At 46.4% G+C, this 8,096-nt stretch overlaps 1 protein-coding gene across 1 annotated transcript in view; it reads right to left on the bottom strand.

Annotated features, from left to right (window-relative positions):
- CRISPLD2 (cysteine rich secretory protein LCCL domain containing 2) overlaps positions 1 to 244 on the bottom strand; it is a 31,827-nt gene extending 31,583 nt beyond the window's left edge. Inside the window, exon 1 of the mRNA XM_009647188.2 lies at positions 178 to 244. The gene's annotated coding sequence lies outside the window, so the exon portion shown is untranslated. The remainder of the gene's footprint in view (positions 1 to 177) is intronic.
- Positions 245 to 8,096: the final 7,852 nt, after the last annotated feature.

Genomic DNA, 8,096 nt, shown 5'->3' with positions numbered 1-8,096 from the left:
ACCCCCCCCCATGGCTGGGCATTTGGCTGGGAAATGGGAAATTCACCCTCCGTGGTTTGTCCCCAAGCTCGCCCAGCGCTGTCATTCCAGTCCAGCCCCACTGCTCCAGCGCGACAGTGGGAATTACAGAGAAATAAGGAAAATACAAAGTTGGTGAAACCCCTGGGGAAGGCTCACCTCCTCCGCTGCTCCACTGATGCCTGTAAAGCCCCAGCACTGCTTTCGCATCCTTTTGCGGCCCGCGTTTGCAACTCTACACGCGCTGTTGAAACGTGATTTTACTCGCTGTGAAAGGAAACGATTGAGCAAAAAACAAGCTGAAAGTTCCTTTTTTTTTTTTTTTTGGTAAACAAAACAGGAAAAAATAAACCCATGTCATGAGTAACAAGGTGAGTGCATTACAGCACCTCTGCCGCAGCAGCTGCCAGCCCGCAGCGGGACTCAGTGCCTGGAGTGAGCAGGTCCAGGCATGGCCACCACCCATGGGAGTCCCTTGGGTCCCCATCTGGCAGCACTGCGGGGTCGGCACACCCCCTGGCACGTACCCAGGGTGACCCAGCCCCAACTCCGGGGTGTTCCCATGCAGAGCGGGCACCAGCGACGGCCCAGCATGGAAGCAGGCAAGCACCCATCTCCTGGCTTTGGTGCATCCAAGCAAAACAGCTTGGATTTTTCCAAATCCACTGCTTAGCCCTCTCTCCAAAGTTCTGGAGGAACAAAGTCCTTCCATTCCTCTAAACAGTCAATATTTATGTCTTTGAGCAAAACACCAACCCTGGTTATTTACTGTTTACAAGAGGGGAGTTTACAAGATATTCAGCCCCTGAGCAGCTTGTTTAAACCCCAGCAGTGCTCAAAAAGCAGAATGACATTTATCAAATTTGTCCAACAGTGCATGAGCAAAGCAGCAAATACTGGCAGCTGATAGAGAAACTCCAGCGAGCAAGGAAAACAAGCCCTCTGGAGTCAACGCCAAGATCTATCTGCTAGTTTGAGCTCTTACACCATTTTCCTGAGAACTGTTCAAGAATTAGCAGATTCTCATCACTCGAGCTCTATCTTCAGCACCGTTTCTGGTCTGCGTCTTTTAAACTTTTAAAGTCTTTTAAACTTCAAGCTTTTAAACTCACTGCTGGGATGTGGGGGAGCCAGTCCTCACCAGCCAGTCCCAGTCCTGTAGCCTGGTACGACCACGGCACCCTTTCTGGCTGCTCTTCCCCACTGGCCACATCCCCCCACAGCTGTATTTACAAGGAGTTTCTATTTACTTCAAAACAAACTGCATATGTGAACCGACAACATCCGCTCCGTCGTTTGGGCCTGGCACTTCCACCCTGCTAAGAGCGATTCCGTGCAATTTGGGCACCTCGCTCCCCAAAAGGCTCAGCTGCTGCCACCAGCACGGGCAACCCGAAGACCACACAGAACGGCACGGACACCAGGCCCTCCACTGCTTTACTTTAAAAATCACTGTATCCTCTTTATGGTTTTTTTTTTTTCCTTGCTCCTCTGATTCACTCCGGCTCAATGAGTTTGTTGGATTTGCAGAAGGCTCATTTCATCAGCTGGGAGATGCTGCAGCCCCCAGTTTCCTGATTTCCCCTGAATAACGAGGGCCATCAGTGGTGATGGCGGCACAGGTTGCCACCCCAAAACCACGCAGCGCCACCAGCCCTGAGTCACGGCCCTCAGAAGGTGCTGTTCATTCCAATTACCAGAAAGATGAATTAATTCATTTCCACATCTCAGAGAAATTCGGTATTTTGTAACCTCCACAAGTGTTCCTATGGGAAATTAATCCCTGGAGGATGGTTTGGGCTGTCTGACTTCTCCATCAACCCCGCTGTTTTACAGATATTTAACTTTTTTTAATTTGCTTTTTTAATACACACCAGTACGGTTTCACTGTACAAGTCATGCATGGCACACGGTTGTGCTTAGGGATGAGCAGAGCCCGGAACGAAGCTTTTTATGCACCTCATTTTGTCTCGAGTCAGCAGTTTCAGGTCATGCATTTGACCAAAGCCAAAACAATCAGAAATTACTTTTAATCATTCGGCGTTATTACCGCCTTGATTATAACGTCTCCATTTCATATGTGGTAAAAGCCACATAAAGCAGGCTGCATATATAAGTATATATTAGGAGAGAAGGCTTTTAATGTAATAGCCAATGAATAGGAAGCACCACAGATTTCACTATGCCCTCCTAATTGAACATGCAGACAGCATGTCTTGATTTTCAAGCTCAACTAAATTCCCCTTTATTTCCTATTCGAATAGCGGCTCCGCTAGGAAGAGCGCTGAACACGAGCAGGGGCAGGGCGAAGCACGGGGGCGAGCGGCTCAAAGCCGTAGTGCCAGCTCCTGCGACTGGTTTGGACTCCTGCTCCAGAACAGGGGGAATACAAGGGGAATAACGGGGGTGAAGCAAACCTGGTGGCAATAGGAAACAGGCAGAAACTCAGCTGTAATCACGTACAGCAAGAGTGTGATGGAGAAGACCACCGCAGCCCGTGAGCTTCTGGAGACGGGCACCGGGCAGGCAGCGGCACGGCCGTGCGGGTCTTGGGGGGAACCACATCCCCAGCTGTGCCATCTACTTACATCTCCCCTCCTGGAGGGTGATGCGGTGGGGAAGAGGTGGCCAAGAAACGCTTGCTGCATCCGACCTGCCCTCCTGCGGGGATGGGGTGAAGGTGCCCCAGTCTCTCGACTGCACGGCGCGACGCCGTCTTGGCCTTACGTGGGAGGCTGCTCCAGCGCAGGGATCCCGAATCACTGGAGCAAAACCCAGGCTTTTGTAGATACAGTCCCGACCACAACCAATACTTGGCATTGTGAACCCTATTTGTTCTCTCTCGACGCTCTCCTGTATTGGGGCAGCCTGGACTGCAACCACTTGGCTTCATCTGCAGCTTCTTCTCCTCCTCCTCATCCTAAAGAACATTTCCTCAAACATTTAATCTGCTGATGATATGCAAGAAAACACACCCACCCACCCCAAATTTCCCAAAGCTTCTGCTCTTCTGTCAGTGCCCAGGTGAAAAATCGGGTCAGTAAGGCAAGGAAATAAGGATGCAAGCAGCAACTTCAGAGATTAGTTGCTGAATTTTGGGGGCACTGCTGACCACTCTCAGCACGAGCGAAACATGAACTAAAAACTACAAAACCCCCTCATCTTGTTACTGCAGCTCCCCACATTTCCTGGTTACATCTGCCACGGGAGATGTTGAAACGCACTTCTTTTAATAATAAAGTAACTGGTACAGATCTGCAGACCATGACAGTTCAGAAGCATTAACCCAGCACTCATTTTTTGAAGATTTCACCCCAACGGGAGAAGGTGAATTGCAATCACAAGCTCCGCAGTCATTATGTCCAGTTATTTGCCAATACAAATTCTTTCCAAAATCCTTTGGGTCATTAGGAACAGCCTGGAAGAAACCCCACAGCCGCGTGAATCCCCAAACACCTTGGGAACATCCGCTACCGTGTCAGAGGCGTGCTCTCATCGTTCCCATTCAGGACAAGAGAGATTTATAGGACATTGCTGAAGAGAACCCCCCCCTTGCCGACAGCCCGGGAGCTCCCCGAAGCTGGGGCAGTGATGGCTCTGGAGTGGGGACAGCGGGGAACTCGTGTGTGCCACCACCGCCCTCTGCTACAGCGCGTCCCTGGGCCAGCAGCCCCCCACAGGAGCGATGGTGGCTCGGGGGGATGCTGTGGAAAACAGCAGTTTCTTAATTAAAACAACCCACAAGACCTCCCCCCCTCCCCCAAATACCTTGTGCTTTTGCTAACCTTTCTCCCCCACCCCATCAAATCATCCCCCACGCAGACCTGGCTTACGGCATGCGATCTAACAGCCCGTAGGACTCGCCCATCCTGAGTTTCATGTTTTGAAAACTTTAGGTCTTAATGTGCATTTATTTAAAAAAAAAAATTTTCTTAAAACCTAGTTTAAACATCAGTAAACAACCACCAGATTTATGGTGTGTTGGGGAGGGGGGTTGTCTTGGGTGTTGGGTTTTTTTACTTTTACATAATCACTCGCAGACAAAGCAAACAATCAAAAGGCTGCAAACCCCTTGTTTTGCAACAATGGGAGGAGTTTAATGTAGAAAATAAAAAATTGTGGTTATGTGTTCACATCAGACTGTTGCCACATACTTTTTTTACTCTTTTTTCCCTTTGAGTAATACACTGCAAAAAGACAGATTTTAGCAACAAGTGCATTTGTAATATCCTTCATGAAAAAAAATAAAAATTAATAAATACCATCTGAACAACTTCCATTTCATCCGACAAGAGGATTTCAACACTTGCTTTTTAACCCAGCCATTACTCATGGCCATTTCTTTAAAATAAATCACACTCGGAACCTGCTCACGTCAAGTAAAATGTCGATCTCATACCCAGCCTCAGAGGGAATTGCACCGTTGCAGCAGGAGCAACTCTTAGCATAATAAAAACTGTCAGGATTGGAGAAGATACAAGGTCTATATGGGTCTTTGATGAACGGGAAAGGTCGAGGCTGTACACCAGAACTTGAGTTCTGCTATATAAACCCATTATCTGTTCTTTCACCCGAGGGGATAACGCACAGGACGTAGGAAAAGCCCTTGGAGCCTTCCCCAGCTGCCAAGGAACGCAGAACCGTACGTCGTGACACCAAAAGCCTCCCGAGAGCGACAAAAATATCAAACCAGCAAGCCTGTATTAGGTAAAACTGTATTAGGTGGTTAAACAGCAAGGTAAGCACTGTAATATTAACCCATCACATATGCAGCAACTCTAAGCAAACCTCAGCAGAAGTGCAAGCACAGCTCGATGAATTACTAAAACCTCATAAATTGTACACCAGTTTTTTCCTCCTCATCCTACTCTTCATTTCTTCCTCCTCTCTTCTCCACTTTACCTTTTTTAAGCTATTTCTGCTGTGCTGGACTCCACTCGGAGCTGCTCATCACAAAGAGGTGCCCGCTCCAGGTTGAACGCCGTCGTTTCTGAGGTTGTCACCCATAACCGAGACGACTCCTTCCATTCTTCATAGAAGATCGCGACTAATGCAGCGTTTCCTTTCCAAAAGATGAGCAAACGCACCGTTTCAGCCAGCAACAAGTAGAACTTCATTTCAGTGCACATTCCCGAGTCCTGGGAGAGCCTTGCAGGGCTGCTTGCAAACAGCAACCATCCCCAACCCCAAAACATTCTTCTGTTATACGGCGTTTTTAATAGACCTGCATGACAAACTCACCCACAACTTGGTTCAGACATTTGTAAACAGTAAAAGCTTTTTGCTTGGAAATCCCTTGCCATTAGGAGTCCCGTTAGGGCAAGAGCAGACCAACAAGATGGAGTCCGATTTGGTTCTACTAAATATAACTGATGTCCAACCCACAAACGTGAACCCGCTATTTTTGAGTAAGATGGGTCAAAACTCACCAGCCGACCATCTTGCCCAGCCAAACCCAAAGTTAATTGCGAGGAACCTGATATCAAGTAATACATTAGCCACTCATCACCTGTAATTTTATCTGCAACGTTCTGGTAAGGGGACATTATCAGAAAAGTGCCTTTTCACAGTCCACTGGAGATACAGGTAAATAATCAACACGGCCACAAAGAAGAAAAAAAAAAAACCCAAAGATTTCTGAGATACAGGTAAATAATCAACAGAGCCACAAAGGGGGGGAAAAAAAAAAATAGGGTATCAGCAGTACAGAACATTACTTCAACCAGGATGCAGAAACAGGACGTGAATAAGCAGCAGTACGGAACAGTAATTTCAAAATTGGGTTTACTTTCCTACTTGGAACAGCCACCCTCTTCCACAAATTTCAAATTCAAAGCAGAGCTGATGTCTCACCAGGGCTCTGGGGTAATTCCCACCACAGGCGGCCCTGCGCTGGGAAACCAGGGAGACCCCAGCCCTTCAGCAGCCCCCTGGCACATTGCCCCGGCAGCCCCAGCTTTGGGGCACCATGCCCAGCGAGCAGCCAGGAGCTGAGGTTTTCCCTGCAACTGGCCAAAATCAAAACAAGCTTTGGGCAGAAAATTGTTTCAGAGTTGGAGGAACATCACCAAAATCAAGAACAGTGTCTCAGTCAGTTTTCAGATCAGAAATTACTAATAAAATCTGGTGATTAATGAGAACACATCTGGATACCCAGAACAACTGACAGAAACACCATAAAACTTTCTCAGCATCAGGACTGCAGTAGTGATACACATTTAACACTGCCTAATAAACCAAGAAACTGAAGATCACCCATCTGTAGACCACTCAACTTTGGGCGGAGAACACAGGACCACGCCAAACAGCCTTGCCCCAGCCACGGGGCTGGATGCTCCTACTTACTGCTGGAGCTCATTCCTTGGGCATCACCAGGAGCGAGTCACAGGCAGGAAAGTCCCAAAATCTCCACCATCCGACGAGAGGGTAGAAAAGTCAAGAGGGTAAATCGACCGGGTTTTCTTCAGCAGGTCTCGCTGCTCGCCCAGCACCCAGGTCTGTCGCAGGAATTTTGTTTCCACGCATCCACCACGACTGCCCTACACAACGAAACCCAGCAAACCACAGCCATGATTGAACACCTCCGCCTGTGAGTCCCTCCAGGAAGGAGCCACCAGCGACGTTCCCCGTTTGCCGTGGGCAGAAAACACGCGAGGGAAGCCCCGGTCAGTGGGCAGGCACTAAAACCTGAGGCATTTTACAGCGCTGCTTCTCTTGAAAAAGCCAGCACTGCTTTTCACCCAAGCCCTGCACCCATCTCCGGACAGACAGGTCATTCCAAGCAAAATGAAACCAGCAGTTTAAAGAAGTGCTAAAGGAATTCATTGGAACACAGTACCTGTAAAATTAATGCAGCTAATTTCACTCCCACAGCTTTGCTGAAAAGAACTCTTTTTGCCTTAAACGTCACCTTGAAAAAGTGATCAGTGTTTAGTCAGAGTGCACGCGCTTAGCTTTTTCTTGACGATCCCTGCTAAAACGAGCCCTGTTTCACTGGCAACAAACACTTCTCCAATGATGGAACAAGCACCTACCACCACTATCATCAAATTAAGAATTAACAAGATATAATTTTATTTTTTTTGCCTCATCCTCAGCAGCAGGGAAGGCAGCAGCTGATCAGTGAAAACGTCGACTGGCTAAAGAAGGGGCTATTTGAGTCAAAAGCAAACAAAACACCTTGTAGCTGTTCGGGGCTGGCTGATCCCCTCTCCCCTCAAAGTTCAGTTCCACCTCAATGCCGAATGGGAACATTTCTGAAGTTTCAAGAAGTTGTACAAGAAAAAAAAAAAAATTATCTACGCTTCATTTGGGGATTGCCATCCATACCTTGTAAAAGTGCTACCCAGCAATTTTTTGCGTTTCCAAGGGTAGAATTTACACTGGAGGAAAAACAAAACCCACACACACACCTTAAACCAACTTTGTGACTTTTATTGATGGGCGACAACTTTATACTTCTAGATATCACTAAACTGTGTACAATTAGGAACTCAACATTATAGGAGAGCAGACAGCAAAATTAAACAAAGCAGACTTAAAGAAATATCAATCTTAATTATTTTGCCCATTTTTTTTTAATTTCATGTACACAGAAGCATAAATGCAGTTTGAAATTTCTTAATAGCAATAAAGTTACAATCACCCATCTATATAGACTAACATCTTAACTCCAAATATTTGTTCTGCAATGTGTACTTAAGCAGTTTCTCATCGCACAATTATTAAAATGTGTCTTCCTATTAGGAACCAGCAACTCCGCGTTTTGTACGTTTGTACATGTTTTGAAGCACACAGGACCATTTCCATCTCATACACATCGTCTCATATTTTACCACTTATCAAAAACTATTGGGGAAGCAGAGAGCGCTTTTTATTTTTTTTATTTTTTTATTTTTTTACTTAAGTAAAGATAAAACATTTTCACAGAAATCTACAAGTTCTGTTGCTGGTGCAGGGTTTTCTTCTACTACGCAATTAGAAAGTGGGAATCAAATGCAAATCCCCTTTTATTATCTTAGGATTCAGCATTAACTCAGATTAATTTTTTTTATTTTTTTTTTTTAAATTTTTTTTAC

This window comes from Egretta garzetta, unplaced genomic scaffold, assembly GCF_000687185.1.
Source record: "Egretta garzetta isolate BGI_Z169 unplaced genomic scaffold, ASM68718v1 scaffold39, whole genome shotgun sequence".
NCBI lineage: Eukaryota > Metazoa > Chordata > Aves > Pelecaniformes > Ardeidae > Egretta > Egretta garzetta.
Note: the sequence above shows the minus strand (reverse complement) of the source record. Positions and strands in the feature narration are given on the sequence as shown.